The 22,705-nt window shown below is 36.2% G+C and overlaps 1 long non-coding RNA gene across 1 annotated transcript; it reads right to left on the reverse strand.

Moving 5' to 3' along the window:
- Window positions 1-15,653: 15,653 nt before the first annotated feature.
- LOC149945976 (uncharacterized) lies at window positions 15,654-19,699 on the reverse strand. Its single transcript, XR_016480710.1, has 5 exons — window positions 19,387-19,699; window positions 19,257-19,322; window positions 19,020-19,184; window positions 18,884-18,934; window positions 15,654-15,741 (listed from the first exon to the last, which is right to left on the reverse strand). It is a non-coding gene; the product is annotated as an uncharacterized LOC149945976 (long non-coding RNA).
- Window positions 19,700-22,705: the final 3,006 nt, after the last annotated feature.

Genomic DNA, 22,705 nt, shown 5'->3' on the forward strand with positions numbered 1-22,705 from the left:
CTTTTTACTGGCTACTATAGATTCTGACCCTAGGTATCTACGGGGGAAGGGAAGGAACGGAAAATTGTTCTCATCACTGGTTATTTTCGGCTCGTCAGTTTGCTTTTCTCTGGGACGTTGTAGCACTTCGTTACGGTACGATTGGGGTCCGGATTGCGTAAGATGCTCACACACGTGGTTTTCTTTTCGCGGGCGTGGGATTTGACAGTTCGATTCGATTACGGCACGGTACACGGATTACGGCAAAACATGGACCGGATTACGGCAAGGACGTCCGGATTTCTACGTCGAACTTCAAGACGGGTGCATTGGCGAGGATGTCGATACGTCAGGGATTTTTGATTCTGTAGTTTCCGGCTAGGCATTGGATGGAATTAGCTGGTTGGTTTCTCATGGGCAATTTGGTTTATCGTCATGGAATTGCGAGGGCCTGGTCCGGTGATGCGAGGGTGATCTGGGTCCCTTTCTTTCCGGATTTCTAGCGGAGGTACATCATGGGTCCCGCTGGACTTCCGGGTAGCTTATTCGTCTTGTTCCTTTTTCTTTTCAGGTTCGCACTCTCCTTTTCTCGGTCTTGTTCCCCGGTTTTGTTTAACGGATATGGGGCGGAGTTCAAATAAAAATAATTGGTGACTTCACTTTTTCCAGTGGTCATTGGCTTAGTGATATGTATGCCTTTCCCTTCTTTATAAAGGTCACTCGTGGTTGGCTTCAAGTGGTTGCGGGAGTTTCAGAGGTCTTTCCAATACTTTTGTTTTTGAAGAAAACATCTGGGGTTGAAATTCGTCCCTTGACAACGGATATAAGCGGGGGTATCGGTTTCGATCTTGGAGTAGGCCCAACTCGCTTCTCTGGTCTCTTTAGGGTTACCTGGAAGCCGAACGGAGAATAGCCACTTGAAAATATCTTCATGGAGTCGCGGTCCGCTGAGGGTAGTAAGTAGTTAAAGTAGACCTTGCCCGGGCGCACCTCGTGATTGTTGAAGGTCTTTAACGCGTCCGCGCCAGCAATTCTACGTATGTTGGGAAATACTGAGCCACGAAGAGGAAAGCCTTTAATTAGCACCACCTTGGCGACGGATTAAATATTAGCCTTGTGGAAGGCGGGGATTTATATATATATATTTTATTTGACCCATTCTATTTAAATGATCAACTTAATTTTATGTTTAAGGGCGAGGGTAGATCATTTGCTATGATCCCTATATATTTCACTTAATTCCAACAAATCGTTCCGAAGTTATTTAATTTTAAGGTTAATATTTATGGTAAATTAAATTTCCGTTCTTTTGATGTATCGATCGTATGGATTAATTAATCATTACTATGTAAAGGGGGATTTTAACATAAATATTGTAACAAGATGGTCAAAACCAGCACTTTTCTAGAAAGCGGGGATTTATATATATATTAGACACGTGTAGTGTAATTCAAGAGCGTATAAAATAACACTATTAACAAAAGTAAATAAAAAATAATTATGCCTGAGGAGAAGGTGAACCTGAAGAGTTACATATTATTCCGATTTGAGGTGACCGGCTCGTGGGACCCCTATCGCAAGAGTGAGCGTCATTACGCTGTGGTTTTCATGAACTGGGCCCCAATCAAACGTATCTAGGCCCAAGTGCCCTGATTGGAAATGACTTGCCTGCAAAAAGGACCACGTGAGATGGCTTGGAAACAAAACAAGAGACTCGTGGAAAAACATGGACAGAGGTCGAGGAGGGACTGAACCGACTGGTCGTACCGCAACGCGTAAACGGAGAACACCGCTAAGACAGGGCTAGTTAAGTCGGAACCAACCATACCGTAGCCCACGATCAAGAAATCGGCCGTTCGAACCTATCAAAAACCGCGTAACGTGCGGAATAATAATAATAATCAGCTAGGCTAATGCCCAAGGCACCACCTTAGGCCTAAGTCATCAAGCGATTTTTAAAGCCTTTAATCCAGGTGGCCGGGTTACAATGCGTAGGAGGGTGGTGGCAAGCCCTTCATGCCACACGATCGAGCCAACAGCTCCCTACACGAACTATTACCGTTAACCTCAACAAGTTTTTATGGAACGGGAAACCTAAGAGCTCGGGGGCCAAACACAACTGTAACGTCGGGGTGTTCTGTCTATGATGTTCGTGTGTGCGTGTGTGTGGTATCCGTTAGGAAGCCGCCTTCTAGGGAACAGCTGAACTCCGGAACTTGTGGATTTGCGAAGAGTAATTCCTTCTCAATTTGGCTATCCAGCCACAAGCATTTAACCCGTGTAAAATCTATGCAGTTTTTCCCCTAAATTTCACTAGCAATGGCCCAGTGCGGCCGTGTATTATATAATATAAGCTGTAATTCTTTATAAACCTGTTATGTGTATAGTTATTAACTTTGATTTTGTTCCTTTTACAATGTAATCTTCAATTCCCTAACTTAAGCAATTTATCCCCTAGACACCCTAAAGGATCTCGCTAACCCCAATAGTGCAAGTTAAACGAGAGGGAGGACCACGTAGGTGAAGTTAATGTAGGACAGGTCGCAAGGACTCATTTAGGCTAGGAATAGCGATCTGGTTTTTTTATGAAAATCCCCGACAAAAGGTTAATAGTTTTTGTTCCTTAACTGTAAAAATGATAAGTTTCTTGTTCCTTAGAAGTTAATTAGTTTCTTAAACCTCGATAGAAAATGTAATTAGTTTGTTGAACCTTAATAGAATATATAATTGAAATGATAGCCGCATAGAGCGTCCGAAACTAAAACTAGAAGTTCTGCTACATTTTCTTTTGTTGCCTTTCGCTCCATTTTATAACTTTAAATCAGGTTCAATATATTAATATAAATCATTTAAGTTGTCAATGTTCTCACATCCTGTGTCAAACTTCATCATAGTATTTGATTTCAGTGGTTTTTTTTAAAGAAAACCTATTATCTTTCTTTAGTTAATGTTGCAATTTTAAATATAAAGTTATTTAATCCCGTAATGGAGCATAGCGATTTTAACACGTCCTCTTTCAGTTTTTGGTTTTCTTTTCGTAACTCACGATTCAAGTTTTGTGTTTTCCAAATGACCTCCTGTTGTTCACGAATAATAAATTTTCATTCCCTTGGGTTCTAAAAACATTCACCAACGTTTTGCTATCTTCAGTTGCAAGAGAATAATTGTGTTCATTATTAGAGAAAGTTTTTCAAATAAACACCAGAAATTTATACTTGAAACTTGTACTAATTCCTAACTCACCATTTTTGCCTTCAACTGCAACTTCTGTTTCTTCTTCTAGTAGAGGAAATAGTTTTTCATAGGGAGAGTTGGAAGAAATCTCTACTTTACTTTATGAGCTTCGTGCAGAGTTGCGCCCTCCATCAGCTCTCCAAAGAATACCGGAATCTTGTCAAAATATGTTGTTTTAGCCATCTTGCCTAAAGTGGAAGCCACAAGCAGTTTGATTTTTAAGGTTTTCTTGGTGTTGGTGAAGACCATGACGAATGAAGAGAAATTTCAGTTGTATCCATTCGTTGCGTTAATTTTCCTCTTTTGGAAATGGACTGAATGTGGCTCCTGGGTTTCTTAAACTAATAGTCTTGCATCCTGGCACACAGCCATGCCGACTAGCCATGTTTATAAACCTTTAGATTAAGATCATCATACAAAACGGAAACCTTTCAGGTTTACAACACATTTTCACGGTTTTCTTTTAAGTAATTTGTTAACACATAGAAGTAGCGTTTATGGGTTTTATAAAACGAATTCACTTACCAAATTTTAAATAACTGTACTGAAATTGGTTTCAGTGATAGGAAACTGGTAAAACAAACTAAACATAATAAATTTCTTCCTAAGAGAAATAGACGATAATATTTCCCAATACGCTAGATTCGTGAGCGGAAAACAGCCATTAACGAAAACGCCTGCAAGTTCTCTATAACTTTACGGAGACACGTGGCTCATGTGACGTAGTAGCTAAATTCAAACAATATGGTCATGGTGCTTTATTGATAGGTCTATTCTAATAAAAAAAGGCTTAAGCCCCCGGTATTATCGGAAGAGAGGCTAAAAACAGGTACCTTTGAGATTGAGAGCTCATTCCGCTTCGTATGTTTATAACGTTAAGATAACCATTTTCGTTCGTTTTTGCCCTCGCTTTTGCCATTTGAAGTTTGCGGTTTTTGTTTTAAGAGTTAATAGTAGCTAGATTTAATTGTAGTGATTTTCATTTAATATTAATGACTTTATTGTTTTGTCTTCCTTCCTTCGAAATAGAATGCCCGGATTCCTAGATACAGGGCGATTGAGAAAATCAGTGTGATATCTTATCTCAATCGCCAGACGGTAACAGCAAGATTCTCTCTGCTTCCCATTCGCCCCCTCCCCCAGAAAATCGCCAGAATTTCTTATCGATTCCAATCGCAATAATTTTTATTCTCTAGAATTAGAATTCGCCAGCGCTGCTATCTTATCTCAATCGCGGGATCATAATCACAAAGATTATCTCTCTGCGCTCCCCCATACCCCCTCCTTAATTGCCAGAATTAGTTTTCCCTCATACCCAATCGCCAAGATTTTTCTGCTTCTCCCCCTCCCCAATCGCCAGAATTCGTTATCGCTTCCAATCACCAGAATTAGTTTTCCTCGCGCAGAATTTTGAAGGATGAATTTTACCCCTTTGCTTTCCCCAATCGTTAGCATTTGTTTTCCCTCATCCCCAATCGCCAAGATTTTTTTGCTTCTCCCCCTCCAAATCCCCAATCACCAGAATTAGTTTTCCTCACGAAGATTTTTGGAGGATGAATTTTACCCCTTTGCTTTCCCCAATCGCCAGAACTTGTTTTCCCTATAGCCAATCTCTTTATTTTCCTAGTGAGGGTTCGCACTCCGAAATTCTTCATGTACCCAAAATTGGACCGCAAGTTTTTTATCTTTTTACAGGAATCTCTACGGGAGTTTAACATTACAATAAAGCTAGTAGGTTACATAGGGCCGGTAATGGTGACTTTGGTCCCTTTATGGTACTTTTGATCCATTTTGGTCCATTTTTGGGTACATCAGAAAAGCAGTTGGAAAAACGAATTTTACCACTCCTCCCCCCACCCCAATATCTATAATTCCAAGCAATGCTTTTTCCCTGTTACCATGATCTTCCAATCCCCTCTATACCATAATTTATCACTATAATTTATTTATCGCTTCCGAGCCCTTTAAATTTATATTCTCTAGAATATGATCCATAATAACAAGTTATTTACATTTAATTTGTACGTAAAATTGGTTCTACGACTAGTCCGACATTTACCCCGTTTAAATCGTAATTTATCTATATAATAGTTATTAATTCGAGCTTCGTAAGGGATATAAACAAATTCATTGAAAGGGATGAAACTACCTTAAGCAAGCGCGAATTGTATTGATAATTAAAAAAAGTTCTACCATACGTATTTGTAGCAGTACCATCTGTCAGATGAGGGACAGTTGTCGTCTTTAGGTACAGGTGAGAGGCATTTGCCGACGACAGTAGTTGCCCTTCGGGTTGGTGGAATGTCCCATTTTTGCGAGAGGTACTTTTCTGAGTGTGAATTTTCCCTCGACCGACAGCGTGGGAAGAATCTGGCATGTTCAATTTCTGGTACGTCTCCTGATTCCCAGTGTTCTAAGATTCCGTGGCACTTGTAACATTTAACATCATCGCCACGTTGAATGTAGTAGAATCCAGCCGCCGCGCCGCTAGTTTTTCTTTGGTGGCATGTGGGTTTTTCCAGTGACGAAACGTTTCAAGTCGATACGCTTCGATATCCAGTTCTAGACAAAATATTTTCTATAGTTTCCAATTATACATTATCTAATTCCTTGTCAACATAGTTAACACAAGTGACAAATCCGAATGCTACGAAACATTTTATCCTGGCTTTATTATTATAATTGAATCTTTTTTATCTCGAGAGCTGGATCTCAAATAATAAGATAAAGATTCACAACGGACTTCCGAATAAAAAAAATCCCTACGCTAAGAAAAAGTGAATAAGTGTCAAAGAATTGCTTTATAGGAATAACAATCTCAATAACAGAGCTCACATTGATCACGTCACCGAAGAGTCTCGCGTGCTTTTTAAGAAGTAAAATTTATATGAACTACCTCAACCTGACTATAATTAACAATTTTTTCTATTAAAAATAAAGAATTTAACATAAATTATATTAAATTGAAAATAGTATTTTATTCTATTTATTGATAAATTTAAAAAGGGTCAATAATTAAAAATACGAATATTTAGGTGCTAACTATTTTCTACAATGATCCTAAAGAAGTACCCGGCAAATGGGAAGGCAACTGGAGGTAAATCACGTCATATTATGGCAAATACTTCCTGGTCACCAGTAACACCCTTGTCATCTGCAAATGTCCAGTCTCTGAACAAAGCAGAGTATCCTAGGCGAGTTGAGTTATGGAGTGAGTCACTGAAGATCCACTGTTTCCGACTATAATCATAACGGCCGATGAAGCCAAACTCCACAATAACCATCAGTGGAGTCAAAGAAACCCTCACGCGACAACTGTTAGATCACAACAACAGCAATTTAGTCTTAATGCCAGTACATCATTACAAACTTTCAAACGATATCTTTGCATTCTGAGTAGCTTGCTTTGAAATACCCTTTTGATAAGTGTATCTGTACCAGAAGCAACATTAGTAGTAGTGCTTCGTTTACGGGGCATGTGTTTAAAAGGGGTGGATTAAAAAAACATAACTTAAGATAATCGTTGACCGTAAATATACCAAGTGCCGTGGCGACGCCAGGGTGTAACCACTAGTCAACATTCAAATTTCAAAGGGACCCCAAAATTCATACATATCGTTAGCAATTCGGTCTGCTGCTGACCAGAAGATTTTACAAGTTAATGTTAATTGCGAATTTCAACGGGGCCTTGATTATAACATTTCCTTGAACATCAAGAAGTGGAATTTCATGGTACTAACTCGGAGGCGATCCAACGAAGACGTTACTTTTGCGATAAATGAAGTTCAGCTGACCCGAGTTTACAACTTGAAGATCCTCGTTGTTGTGGGGTCGTGTGATCTCAAGTGGACATCCCATGTAATTTATGCTGGCAATCGTGCCCGACGCATATGTGGTCTGATTGGTAGTACAACCGGTTTCACTCGTGCTTTTACCACTCTTTCGCTCGATGTGTTTAGCAATTCTTGACTACGCGTCTCCAGTGTGAAATCCTTCTCTGAAGAAAGACATTACATCGTTGGAGCGGGAACAACGCAACTTAACTCGTTTCTATATGAAGTCTCAGCGCCCACATTTGCCAGTTCACATACCCTATAGCAAGCGTCTTGAGACTCTCCGTCTTTAACCGTTATCCGTTCAACGCGACGTTTCTAACTTACTTACACTTCTAAGACTCTTCGAGGCTAACATTTTCAATCTTAGTGAATACATGAACCTGCGTTAGTCTTGCCCGACATACTACGAAAAATTTGCAGGTGAAGAACTCTTTTTTTTTTACTACCGCAGCGCTCGCACTTGGTACAAGTTGCCCTCTGACATCCTGGAGAAGGTCACCGAATATTCAGTTTGTCAGTTGCTTTTAATATTTTCGTAAATTCTGTTCTCAGACTGGAATATTCAAAATTCTTAAGTTCCCTTTAGTGTTTTATTTAACTACATATTGTCTACTTTTTAATTTATTATTTTATGTTTGTTTCGTGCTATTTTGGTTATAATGTAATTAAGCACTCCTTTTATGTTTGGGTCGTCTCGGTAACCACCTTGAATATGCTTTGCCTCTGTGGTTGCCAGCAAAGCACTATTTGCTTAAAATAAATATTATTATAATTAAATTCTAGCAAAGGGCACCAAAAATTGAGGAAGACTATAATATTTGGCAGTTAACTTTAAATCAGTGGTTAGTGCTCTATAGATCCGGCTCCGGAGGCCAACTTCAGCTATCTAATTTTGGTGGAGCCGGAGCTTCTTGTATGATTCTGGACCGATTTTCAAGCGACCTTATGTCACGTGATCAAAACGAAATCGAAAAAAAATTTAACTTATGAACAGTCGATTGCGGCGCCTCACCAATCTTCAAAACCTTTTTTGGACGGACGGCAATGATGTTGCTAAAATAGCTGATACGATCCAATAGAGCTGGCCGATGACGATTTAAGTAGAACACATAAATTTATACCGAGTGAACTTTCACCACAAAAAAACACTTAGAAACAGAATTTAAAGTAAAATTACTGAGAATGCTTTAATTATACAATAATTCATACACTACTTTATTTATTAAGTGAAATACATCCTAGAAAAATATTTTTTAAACACTTACAAATTTTGGGTTTTTTCTTGTCGCTTCTCCAAATGCATAGAGGTTACATAAATATGCGGTACAGCCGAACTGGCGAAGTACATATTTATTGCTAGATAGTGTGACGACAATTGATTAATAAGTTCTTCGTGAAGTTCTTAAAAATATAAAAATAATAATTTCTTAAAATTTTACGGAAACATTTAGAGAGCATATAAATCGAAATTTCTAAGGTGGAACACCATATCTTACCATCTTTAGGGTAATAATATATGCTCCAAAATCCTTCTAAGAGATTTAAAAAATGCGGTGCCCCTTGCTTTGTCAACCAAAACATTTCTGGTTATAGTGCACTAGCAAAAAAGAGTGCAATGCCTAACAAGGTGAAAGGCATATTAGCGTTTCTAGGATACTCTAGCAACCGTGGGCCAAAGGTGGATTGAAAAACATAAATAAATTAATTATCCGAATGCATTAAACATACCAATAGATAAATTAAGCAGATCGCTCTAGAAGTTTCAACGACAACGTCAAGAACCCCGTGATAATTTTCGACGGTTTTATTCCACGTTTTAACTTCGCAGGTACATTTAGAACTTCAAGACGACGCCCTATATTTGGCGATGTTACCTAACACGTCGTGTAATCGGAGTAAATCTTCATAGTATTTCAAAAAATAAGTAGAGAATTTTAATTAACCAGGACAAAAAATCGAGAGGGTGTTATAGAAAGTTGTTATTTTTCTAGTAGAATAAATATTAAAAAGCGTAAATAGTTATTTTAAATTGAAATTCGACCAAGCCTTCTATAGTTTAAGTTTAAATTGTTATGATGAAACATTTGCGGATATATATACTGGATACATGAAACGACGAATATAAACATTTTGTGTTTAGAACTTAAGCGATACCGTATTCACAGCGATTTTTAGCCCATAGGCGTGCACACGGGTAGGGCTAGGTGGACCAGGACCCGACCTGATGAGGAAACTTGAACGCCAAAAAAGGGAAAATGGCCCAAAAATCGTGTAATATGAACTTTAAAAAATGCATGGCAGTTTTCCTTGGCTACTCGGTCTATATTTATTTATTTATTTATTTATATAAACAGAGACTACGAATCCACAGTAGGCTTATATAGACCGACAGAAAAGAAGTACATGAGTATACAAAAAAACGTGGTATATATATTTTTTTAAATATTAAATAAGAAATGTTAAATAGTAATTAAACCGAAAAATTTTAGGGGAGTTGTCACGAAAAGTCTTTAGAGAGTAGATAAAGATTCAGAGGTAGAGGTAGAGAGCCACAGAGTAACAGCCTTTCGAAAGGAAATCTTGGATTATGATTGTAGAAATTCAGATGGTAACGTATTCCAGTCATTTATGACTCGACTTGATAAATGATGAAAACGCACTGAGCGCTTAACTAGAGGTTTGACTAGTTTGGCGTTTGTGTGTTTATTGGTCGACAAAACAAATAGGTCATTAAACATATCATGACTCGGTGCCTTTAGGGAACGTTGAAAAAGGTCAAAAACATAAACCAAGTCATTTATACGATGGCGTAATATAGGATCCACAATTCTAAGGGAACGATTCCGAAGGGTCGGTGGTAGTTTATCCAGGCCGCGAGTGAGCTTAGTGAAGCGGTTATGCGATTTAGAAAGATAAGATTTATCACCTGCCAAAGCAGGAGTCCACACAACTGAAGCAAAATCGATGTTTGGTAGAATTAATGAACAGTAAATAGTGCGCATAAATTTCTTCGAACGAAAGTAAAAATTTCGACGTGTTAATCCAGAGATCGAGTTGATACGATGACTGATAGTTCGAGTATGCGAAGAGTAAAGCAATCTGTTATCAGTGATTACACCAAGGTCACGGATCTCGTAGAGCTCCTGATGATAGAACCATTAAGTGTGTATGTGTGACAAGGATTATGACTCGCAAGGTGGATAACTAAACTTTTATGTGGATTAAAGCTCATGCCACGATTTGACGCCCACATGTGAAGGTTATTCAGATCACTCTGTAAATGTTGATAATCCGAGTTATCGACCAACGGATATCCCAATTTCGTATCATCAGCGAACAAGTAAGGTGTCGCGTGAGTAACAGCAGAGGGAAGGTCATTTATGATGACAGAAAACAAGAGCGGACCCAGCACCGTTCCCTGTGGTACACCGCTCAATGGACAATGCGAATCTGAAGAAAATCCCTTCAGAACCACCCTTTGTGAACGATTAGTCATCAATTCCTCAATCCATTTGAGAGCCAACTCAGTTATTCCGGCGGATCGCAAAGCCGCGAGTAAACCATCATGAGGAATCGTATCGAAAGCTTTGCTCAGATCAAGGAATACCACATCAACAGCTTTACCAGATTCCAGCCATTTGGTCCAATCATTGGTGGCAGCGAGAAGATTACTGGAACACGATTTACCAGGAAGGAAGCCATGTTGGAAATTAGAAAAAAACCCAGTGTCATTCAGGAAATTCTCCAATTGCGGTTTTGCAATACGTTGTGCAGTACGTGAGATTTGGCTAGTTTGAGCGATACCTCTAAAATTTCCCGGTACTGTACGGCTACCAGATTTATGTATTGGAGTAAGGTTTGCAACTTTCCACGAAACTGGTATAGTTCCAGTATTAAAACTATGCGAGAAGATATGGTACAATGGTTCAGTGAGCGAAGCCGCTAGAGATTTCAGTAGGAAGGGGTATAGACCGTCGGGACCCGCTGCTTGGGTAATATTCAACTGACGAAGAAGCATAAATACTGTAGTTCGATCACATTGCAAGACAGGGAGAGTAGGAAGATCATCGCTCAAGGGGGGAGAGACAGTTGTAGTTGGACGGTGGGATGATACCTTGGCAAAATGGCAACCAAGAGTTTGTACAATTTCATTGAGATCAGTGGTTAACGTACCATCAACCGTCGTCATTTCATTAATTTTAAATTTACTCTTTCGTAAGTTATTGACATGAGCATAAAAAGCCTTAGGGTTCAAAGAAATGTGTTTGGAGAGAGCATACTCTGTTTTTCGTTTTTGTTTTCGTAAAGCATTAGTTAGTCCGTTTCTAGCTTGCTTTTATTTTTCATAGGCAGAGATAGCAGTCGCAGTATTTCCATGACGTCTTTTAAGACGGGCAAAGGTAGTCCAACATTTAAATTTATAGGCACTGGATTTAGAGAGTCGCACATCAACGCGGGAGACATGAGGTAAATGTGGTCCATGAAACGGAACAAATAACAAGATTCCTTTATCCAAAACAGCCATAAAGTTTGTCCATAAGTCATCAATATTATTAGAATTTAAAATTTGGGCCCAATTTACATCATTTAAAAAAACACTGAAGTTTTAATAATCGCCTTTAAAAAAATCTCTACAGATCCGTTACCTTGAAACGATAAAGCGGCGCACGCCCAAGGGGGGCGCTTTCAAGAAAACGAAACGCGACTTCTCTGGATCCGCCAGAGATATTTTCTCTTCAGTAGGTACGTCACATGTGGGCGCAAGCACTCACAGTTAAAGGAGCCCGATGCGCGTGTAAAAGTTGTCTGTCTTTCGTTATAGAGAATACCGACCAGACGTTTTTATTTAATTAGCTTACCAATAGTTTTAAAATAAACTAATGAAATAGGTAGTTTCATTATTCAAAAAAATATTTTATTCAAACTAATAGGTTTTTAATTTTTTGAAAAAATATTTTATACAAACTAATAGGTATTTTAATAGTTTGAAAAAATATTTTATACGAACTAATATTATTTGATAAAAAGCATCCAAAATATCCCATAGGAAATATTTAACAATATTCTCAGGTACCTAAATTTAGATCACGTGTAGTTGACTATACTTGATACTTTCAATTACAACATTCAAAATTATCACAGTTTAATTTCCTTATTTTTTTCTCTTTGCGCTTATTATTATCAGTTTTGGCGTTATCGTGCATTTGGTTGAGATAGTTATTCGAATAACTGTTCGTGTTTAAACAAACAATTGGATAATTTCTCTTGGGTAGTTTGGAAATTCGCCAAATAAAATATCTACCACTTTTTTAACAATACCCTTCTCATTGTTTATTGGTTTTTGTAACATGTTAGTGGCATGCGCTTCGACAAATATTTCATTAAAACTTTTAACATCATTTACAAAATTAACCGAAGGAGTTACTAATACCCCAAAACTAAGTTGGTTTACCCACGATGGCAAATTATAATTAAATTTATTGGGTCCCACTCTTTTGAAATTAACATTTTGGAACTTTTCATGAAATTTATGGGCAAGCCACCCATAAATATACTCTATTCCACTCTCTTCGAAATATGTTGGGCCTTTATTTTCTTTACCATTAACCTTAGCAGTTTATTTAGGGGGTGATTGCGTGATATTTTGCTGTACGTGCATGGTATTTATATTTATCAACCTCATAGTTGGCTTTACAACATTGGTACCAGGAGTGTTAGTATTGCTAGATACAGGTAGTTCTTCGTTAAATATAGCACTATTGTCATCACACAAGTCACTTAATTCTTCATCATCAAATAATTTTTGAAAGGCATTTGATATAAAATACTCGTCAGTTGCACTCAAAACAGCATTTGTGTTAGTTTGAACCAAACCCGGATTTTTACGTAACATTATCATACGAATGCGGTACAAAGCATTGAGAGGTGTTGGGTGATCATCGAGACCCCCTCTTGGTCTCAGCTGCGAGAAGAATTTTTCTAAACAATCTCGATTAAGACGGTGTGTTAAAATATATATTATGTTGTATTTTCAATTAAGGTCCCAATATAAATCTACTAAAGATTTTGTGGAAATTATAACCCCCTTTTGAAATTGCTGTACAGAATATTCCGATTTACCAACACATCTCATTGCTTTGAAAGTTGTCTCCATTTCGGTTAAAATTTCCGTTTGGTCATCATATTGAATCAAATCAAATCAAATTTTATTGTTGCGTTTTCTTATTGAGGATTTTACAAGTATGTGGGCTAAGTCATAAATGACTTGTAAGCCCTGTTAAATTATGACAATTTTAAATTACAAAAATTCCAAGGAAAAAAAAAGACAATAGCTGCTCTATATAAACAAAAAATAAATAAATGTACAGTATGAACACAAACAAAGAAAAAAAAATAAAAATAACCAATTCAGCTGAGTTATTACAGACTAACTAATATAGACTATAATAGAGAGTTAACAATTAAAGTTAGATTTCCTATCCAGTACGTGTTTGTTCCGTCATAAGTAACTTAAGTATCTTTTTAAAAGTATGAATTTTTTCGTGAATATCGATTTTTAAAATTATGGAGTTAAACAATTTAATACCATTATACATTATGGAGGTAATTTTTTTACTGGTGTTACATTTGGGTAGCTTAAACATTTGTTTTGATCTAGTGTTTACAGATTTTTCCGTTCTTACTAAAATTTGGCTGCTACCGTGAAAATCTTTATATAAGAATATAACAGTTAAAAAGTTGTATAATTGAAAAACGTTTAAAATCTTATTATTAATGAATAAATCCCTTGTATGAGTTAAGAATGAGACATTGTTTATAGAGCGAATGATCCGTTTTTGAAGAATATTTAACCTGCATAAATTATTTTCTGATGTATTGCCCCAAATACAGAATCCGTAACTGATCTTCGAGTAAAAAAGGGCGTAATATACCTCTATTAGCGTTTTGTGGGATAAGATGTTTTTACATTTATACACCATGCCACAGGTTTTTCTTAAGGCGTTACACAAGTAGTCAACTTGTACGTTCCAGTTTATATGCTGGTCAAAGAATATTCCCAGATATTCCCAGATATTTATAGCTAAGAGCCCTTTTCAAATTATAATTTTTGATATGTAACTTTACAGTGGTGTTGGTTTCCTTGCCTAAGTTACTAAAAATTACGTATTCCGTTTTACTAAGGTTTAAGTTTAAGTTATTATTTTTTAACCATTGATTAATTTTTTCCAATATCTGATTAGTTTTTTGCATAACATATTCAATACTTTTGCCTCCATATATTAAAAGCGTATCATCTGCGTATAAAAAAGGCCTGTTTTTATAATATTTGTAATATCATTGATATATAGGTTAAATAATAGTGGTGATATAATGGAGCCTTGCGCTACACCATTGAGTAGGTATTTTTCTTCAGATTGAACACCGTTTACTCTTGTGACGCAAATACGATTTGTCATATAGCTCTCTAACCAGTCGCCCGCTACTCCCCTGATACCCATAGTGCGTAATTTCCTGATTAAATTTTTGTGAGGTATGGAGTCGAACGCTTTTCGTAAATCCAAGAAAACTCCGATACAAATTTCTCTTTTATCGAGAAAGTTAATAATACGATCGTATGCAGCACAGATCGCGTTAATCGTTCCCAAACCTTCACTGAAACCGAATTGTGAATGTGATATGAGTTTATATTTTTTACAGAACGATTTTAATCTTTCATTAAATGCTTTGTCGAAAATGTTTGCCATGAATGGGAGAATGGATATTGGGCGATAATTTTTACAATCGTCTGGGTCACCTTTTTTAGAATAGGAACGATAATGATTTTTTTTAGCTGGTCGGGGTATTTACCAGTATTAAACGAAAGATTTACTAGAAATGCAATCGGGAGAAGTAGATATGGGAATATGAATTTCATAGGCCTGGAGTGGAGATCGTCTATTCCCGCTGCAGAATTGTTAGGAATATTATTGACTATATTTAACAGTTCATCGTCGGAGATAGGGTAGAGAGCCATTGTATTTAGATAGGGTAGAGAGCCATTGTATTGAATACCAAACCCACTCTTTAAAATTTTAGAATCAGGTTTCCGATAACTATGGAAAACATCAAACCAACTAATTACCACCGAGCAAACACCTATAGCTCCATTGGATATCCATGGCACGTTTATTTGGATATTATGATGTCTGTGAGATATCCGTATATCCAGGTTTTACGTCACATGGATATTCCATAGATATCCAGATGTCATCGTTTTCTAGATCCAGGGAATATCAAAATTCTGGATATTCAATATCCAGGGGATGTTGTATGGAAATTTCAGGGAGAGAAAATTACCTATTTAGGATATGACCAGGATATAATATATCCTAGGGATATCAAATATATATTATATAGATATCTTATAGATATTTATAATGTCCATATAATGTACGTTAGAGGTCGTGGGGATTTTTATATTTTTCTAAAATATCCATATAAATATATTTTTATTTTTGAATGATAAAAATTTATTAGGTTTTTTTGGTTTATTAATGACTATAATTTTTTATCTCTCAATATTTGTTAGGGGGAAACCATAGCCATCAGAATCAATTGCGTCTACCTCTAATCCCACTGCAATATTATTTTCATCATTTCTACCAATTTTTTTTTATTATTTCTTGATTTATAATAATATCTTTACACCAGTCTACAAAGATATATTGGAATTAGAAAATATTTCTTCACTGAAAATATTAGCGAAAGTGTGTAAATAATAGTCCAGGATGCAAGAGGGACTAGAGGGTTTTAATTACCTCATCGAGTGCAAAAGGTTTCAAGATTGATTCTAGATAAAAAAAATGCGCTGAATCCAAAAAATTGTCTTAAGTGATTCTGAGGTGCCTAGTGGCCGCTAGAGGGCCTTTAAAACTAAATGACAGCCGTTGTTGACATTTTCAAAATAATGTTTGGAAATATTACAAAGTTGTTTTTATAGTAAAACAAGGGCGGTGATTTAAAAAAAATGGGTTGGCAGTTGATAAGATGACGTATTTTTTGGTTAGGGGGCGCTTAATGCGATATGGCGGCTGCGTTCGAAATTTTGAAGAACTACTTTAAATAACCATGTAGAAGTAGTTCGTAAGTAAATTGAAGGAAGATAGTTCAAATATCTCGAGTCAATTAGAATATTCATATTTGGCTCGAGGGTTTAAGAGTCTTAAATAAAAATTAAAGTTTCAAAGAAAAACACAATTTTTGGTTTTGATACCAACATTATAAAACTTTAATTATCAAATATAAAAAACAATTTTTGATATTAACTATATTACGTTTAACTACTTTTAAACACACTTAATAAAGACTTATTGCTAATCTTTTACAGAAAATCAATCCTTAATTTCATAATCAGAATCCTCTGAAGAACATTGCACCTCGTCGTCGTTAGAATCGTCATCTTCCGATTTCACAGAATCTGTTTTCAATTAAATTCCAGCCATGCGCAGTTGGATCCCAAAATTCTGGGAATGGTTCGTGAGCTGTTTGACCTATTTAAATGCTCTTTCAGGGCTGGCAATGTTGGTGGAAACATCCCTGGATCCACACTTTGTGTTTTTTTAAAAGAATTATCGGATGTTTCATAATTTTCGCAAAATAAAGCGTATCTTGCTTCGCCAACAGAATGGAATTTCGGCTTTCCGAACAATTTGCACACAAATTCTTCCACGGTTTTTAGAATATCTTAGTGTTTTAATTTACATTCTAATATTTAGAATGTAAATTAAAACCCGAAAAAAAATTAAAGCACAAACGAATTAAAGTGTGGATACAATCATAGAACTATGTCGCTTATGTTTAGAAAATTATTTCTTCAGGTTTGAAAATAAGTATTTTAAACAATTGAATGGGTTAGCAATGGGCAGTCCCTTATCGCCGGTAATAGCCAAAAGATTTATGGACGATATATTAATTGTGAAGGACCAAAATTATAATAATGACACGCTTTTGGGACTAATGAATAATTTGGACCATGACATTAAATTTACCTATGGGACAGAAAAGGATAAGAAGTTACCGTTCTTAGATATTTTGATAATTAGGGAAGGTGACAAACTTAAAAGTAGAATGTACCAAAAACAAATTCATGCACAATCTTTTATAAATTTTAAATCGTCACATCCCAGGAGTGTAAAGGTAGGAATAGTTAAATCGTCAAAACATCGGATTGAAACCCTTTCGGATTGGCCCATAGAACATAAAGCGCTATATAAAAACAATTATTGAATTGTAATTATCCTTATAAACTGGTAGAAGACATTTTTGCGACAAATCTTGTAAAAAACTATAAAAACTACACGGTAACGAGAAATGATAAAATATTAGTGGTACCTTATGTAAAATCAATAACCGAAAAAACCAACCACCTTTAGGAACAAAACTTGTTAGCTCTAACAAGAATGTATTTATTTATACTCAGGGAGAATGAATATGTCGAGATTATTTTTAGCGTTTCTCCAATTCCACCCGTTGGGGCCCCCGGTATGCTCCTCCGCTTTTATAAAATCAAATAATACTGCAATCTCATTGGTTCTTAAAAATTACGTTTTTCGACACGATTAACGCTGCTGCGAGGACGCAAAAAATAAGACCCTCTCCTTTTTGAGTCCCCCCCCCCTAGCGTGACGGGGTTAGGGCCTCAACGTGTCCGTCGACGATAGTCTCAACTTATTTATTCTCCCTGAGTATAAATAAATACATTCTTGGCTCTAACCAAGGTTCATTGGTTTCGCTCCTAATTGAAAATAAACCGGATAAAAAATTTGATGAAATGACTGGAATTGTATATGAGATCGGTTGCAAATGCGGAAACAAATATATAGGTGAATCGAAGCGGTATTTAAAAGTAAGGATTAAAGAGCGTAATAATTGTGTAAAAGAGGGCAATAAGGAGAACGGGATAGCCGAACACATGTGGAGTTCTGGCGACGGACACGCCATCAAGTGGGAAGAAGCGTGAGTGTTGGAAAAATAAAAAAATTGGTTCAGACGGACCTTCAAAGAAAGCATTTTTATTGCTGACAGAGGGGGTATGAACCTAAACGGGGGAAAGGTGAAAGTGAGTAATTGAGGCAGTTTTAAAAGGTTTTTAGGCCATAAAAAGGGAAGAGCGCGTTCAACAAAAATAACTGTACACTGATTTTGCTATCTGTTTGTTGTATTTGGATTTTTCGCCATTTCTATCTAAGGGTTGGAAAGGAGCGAGTGAGCTCGAAAAGCTTCCCCAATATTCTTTTTTAATAAAAGTTTATTTTAAACCATGAAGTTTCTGTCTCTATAGTATATTACTTACTATTTACTAGTTTAAATTAACCATGGTGAAAATTTGCGTTTATGATTAAAATAATTATTTTTGACTCTAACCCTCTGGCGAAAAATTAATATTCTAATCGACTCGAGACCAAGATGTTTGAACAATCCACCTACAATTTACTTACGAACTACTTGTACATGGTTATTTAATATAGTTCTTAAAAATTTCGAACCAAAAAAATACGTTATCTAATCAACTTCAAACCCTTTTTTTGGAAATCACCGCCCTTATTTTACTTTAAAAACAGCTTTTTAATGTTTTCAAAATTTTATTTCGAAAAAGTCAACATCGGCCGCCATTTTGTTTTAACGGCCCTCTAGCGGCCACTAGCCACCTCAGAATCACTTAAAACATTTTTTTTTGATTCAGCGCATTTTTTTCATCTCAAGTCAATGTTCAATGCTTTTGCACTCGATGAGGTAACTAAAACCCTCTTGGCTCCTGTACTATAATACAGTATTCAAGTGTTTCAGATACATACCAGGTTAGGTTGAAGGCAATGTTGGTTTTGGACTGTAGCAACCCGTTCGACCTGGAAATGAATGAAATTGTACTAGTTAATTAGTGCACTCCGTAAATAATTAAAACGCCATCCACCCGAATATATTCATACACACCTTTTGTTGATGAAGACTTTAAACTCGTATTGGCTGAATGTTTGGAAATTAAAATGCTTCATCTATCCACACTAGATGTCTCGTAATTTTCATTACATTTTTCATATGGACTTATATTAGTCGAGATCCCTGTTTTACTTGGTCCGTTACAATGATTAAAATAATCTGTGAAAATAAAACAAATATATAGATCTAAATTGATATTCAAATATGCTTTACAAAACCACTTAATTATACCTTGACTGCTTTCACTATTTTCTAAATCAGAATCCGCTAGATTAGAATCATCAGAAATGAATCCCTCTGAACCAGAAAAAAATTTAGATAAAGACGCAATTAAGTAACTTTAATGATGAAACTATTTTACCAGTCACTTCCAGTGCCATTTGTGAGGAACTTAAAGCTGATGCTCGAAGAGTTTTTCTAGCATTTCCGGGAATTTCTCTTTGGTGGATTGGCTTCTTATTGGGCTTTTGTGATTTGAACGTTCTTCAGAATTATGTTGAACAGGAGGTGAGTTGTTTGATGTTTGGAGTTGACATTGATCCTGAGCTAAGCTACTCGAAGTAATGAGTTGGCGCTTGTGTAGACTCTTATCCAGAGGTGAAGGTTTGGGAACGAATTACAGACCAGAAGAACCATTTTGCATTTAGGATACATAAGTTAGTTTACGCGATGTAAAAAATTGGTTTTAATATTTGCATAAATATACCTAAAATGTTTTTAGAAAATCAGCCACTGAGGACAGCATTCAAAACTGGCAGAGGATCATTGACCATGTTTAACTCTTGTCCATCAGTCCCATTTTTCTTAGCCAATCCTATAATTCAAAGATTAAAACAAAATTTCATGCAGTATAGAACTTTTACGTTGTTGTTAAGTTAAAACATTGAACTTGTTTTGAAATTTTTAATATTAGGGCTTAGTTTCTCTATTTGGTGTTATAGTCACAAGCCAGATTTCCCGCACGGTAGTGACGGTACTGACGAGTCCCTAATAGGACGAAACCGGTCTACCGTTGGATTTTCTGGCTATTTTATTTAATTTAATTTTTCACTCGAAGATCTATTTGGTCCGAGTTTCGCGTCTTTTTGTTCGCTCGAAGACCTATCGGTACGAGCTATTAGTAAGTTTTTAAATTTCTTAAAATTTTTAGGGTTTAGCTCTATTATCCCTTTTCATAATGGACTTATCTACTTATTCGCTAATTATATAATCCTTTACAATGCAGTCCATATAGGTGGTTCTTTTTAACTTAATATTGCGTATATACTAATCTCCACCACTCTCCCCCTATTCGGCTTTCCGTTGCTATGCAACTCATTTTGAAATTTTTAATATTTAGGCTTAGTTTCTCTATTCGGTGTTATAGTCGTGAGCCAGATTTCCCGCACGGTACTGACGAGTCCCAATTTGGACGAAACCGGTCTACCGTTGGAATTTCTGGCTATTTAATTTAATTTAATTTAGATTTTCACTCGAAGATCTATTTGGTCCGAGTTTCGCGTCTTTTTGTTCGCTCGAAGACCTATCGGTACGAGCTATTAGTAAGTTTTTAATTTTTTTCAAATTTGTAGGGTTTAGCTTTATTATTACTTTTCATAATGCGTTTCGAACGAGTGCTTTTATTTTCGTTGCTTGAAAAGAGTGCAACTTCTTGTAGACTTCATTTCATTCGTCTCATAGCCTCATCAAAAGTGACTGTAGAATAATGAAGATTTGTTTTTATTTATATACCAGAACGAGATATTATAGTCAAAAGAAATGATTCACACAATTCACAAGAATTGACTCTTTTTTGGCGAGGCTATACAGATTTATCACCTGGCCAGTAACACGTACCTGGTTTTGATTCCACATTGGCCCAAAGATCCGGTTATAACTGCTACCCCACCTTGGTCAAATTCAACAACGAAAAAGCTATCACTTTGCATTGTTATAGCACGCTGTAAGAAAACCATTTCTGATAAATATTTAGTTACTGTTAGAAAACCAACAAAGCCTTAATTAGATTAAAATCTTAATATAGTAAAATAATAAATTAAATGCCTAAATTATACGTTTTCATTCGATCTTTTCATTATGAAGAAGTTGCGATATTAAAAACATATAAGGGTCCCTTCCAGAGACATTTTCAAAACTTTCGTAAGTTAAAAAGTTACGATAGCAAATCTACGAGACCCCAACTCTCGTATCTTAAACGCGTTCCAGATACAACTTATCAAGAATTCGTAAACTCCCGCTCTCGTATCTTTCGCCTTTTTTTTAAATAAGCTCCGCCCCCCGCCATAGCCAATAGAAACGCCGGAAAATATCGGCGGGAAGCAGGTTAATTCAATCGCTCAGTTAAGCATTAGCTTTGACTTGTTATTTATTTCTGGTAAACAGCGGAAATTTTCCACTTTCGACTTCGTAATCTCGGCTTGTCATCAGTTATTTTACTTTATTTATTAAACTTTACTTATATATTTTCAAATTTTCTTGTTATTTACATTTGTTTTTATATATCATTTACATTTATTATTCATAAACGCGAAATTGTTTTAAAAATGGGGAAAGTAAAGGAGTGCAAAGAGCAAAGAAGTTTAACCAAGGTTGAACGAAAGGGAAGCAATTGTGGCTGGGCTAGAATGTGTTTGGTCAACAGAGTTATGAGAATAGTGAAAGGCCAAGATATCATAAGGATCAGAAAAGCGACTGGGGGTGGTCCACCACTAGCCAGAACAAGTGGTGCTTTTAATGGTATATATGCCAAGAGCGGGGTGTTTTCACATTACTCCTATAAGTACTCCACTGAGCGTGGATAGTCTTCAAAGGGACGTTGCAAAATATTTCTAGAAAGTAGAGGTTAGCAATATTTAATTGATGACAACACAATGGAAAAAAACAAAGATTGACAAAGCAAATTATTGTCTTTGAAATGGGTATATTTAGCAGATATGCTCAGTTACATTTTTAAATAGACGCAAGGGCTGAAAAACCACTTCTAGATCCGCCTAGGCCAACGATAGGAGAAATTTCAAAAGTGGTATTGTTAACGTTGCTCTTTTGCTACATTCCCTGAAAAACAGATTGACATAAATTTACATATAAGTAATAATTTGGTATACGTGTTAAAGGTGATAAAAGAAGTCATAAGAAACATCATACATTACCTGTGTCCTCCGAACCTATTGCTACTAGCATTGCTGAAACATTAGACAACGTTGCCCTGTCGGTAGTAAATAATCAAGAACGATAGAAGTGGGTTTAGAAAATGATTCTAAACGAAATGGTAGCTCAACATGTTCAATTTTCTCTCTCTTTTTTGAGTCATTTGGACAATACCAATAAAATTCTGGTGGCCATACACAACTCTCTTGTTCGGACTGAAAAGGAAATTGAAAATTTAATTTCAGTGATTTCGCCTTTATAAACGAATAATTAATAACCCTGAAACATAATTACATTTACCATCAGTATGTCTACTCCTTTAAAATACACTTAATGAATATTACTGATTACCTTTTCTCTAGCTTTCAGATGTAAAACTTCCCACAACAATGAAACTTATTTCCTTATTATTGTCAGCTGACCAAAGTTTTGGTGATTTTTTAATTGAGCTCACGGAGCTGTCTCCATCTGGTTTTTCTCCTAATATCAGTTTGGCGGTAGATTTGAATTTCATTTGGATATTTTACAAAGGT

The sequence above is a fragment of the Leiobunum rupestre genome, chromosome 4, assembly GCF_980474605.1.
Source record: "Leiobunum rupestre chromosome 4, qqLeiRupe1.1.hap1, whole genome shotgun sequence".
In the NCBI taxonomy this organism is placed as follows: domain Eukaryota; kingdom Metazoa; phylum Arthropoda; class Arachnida; order Opiliones; family Sclerosomatidae; genus Leiobunum; species Leiobunum rupestre.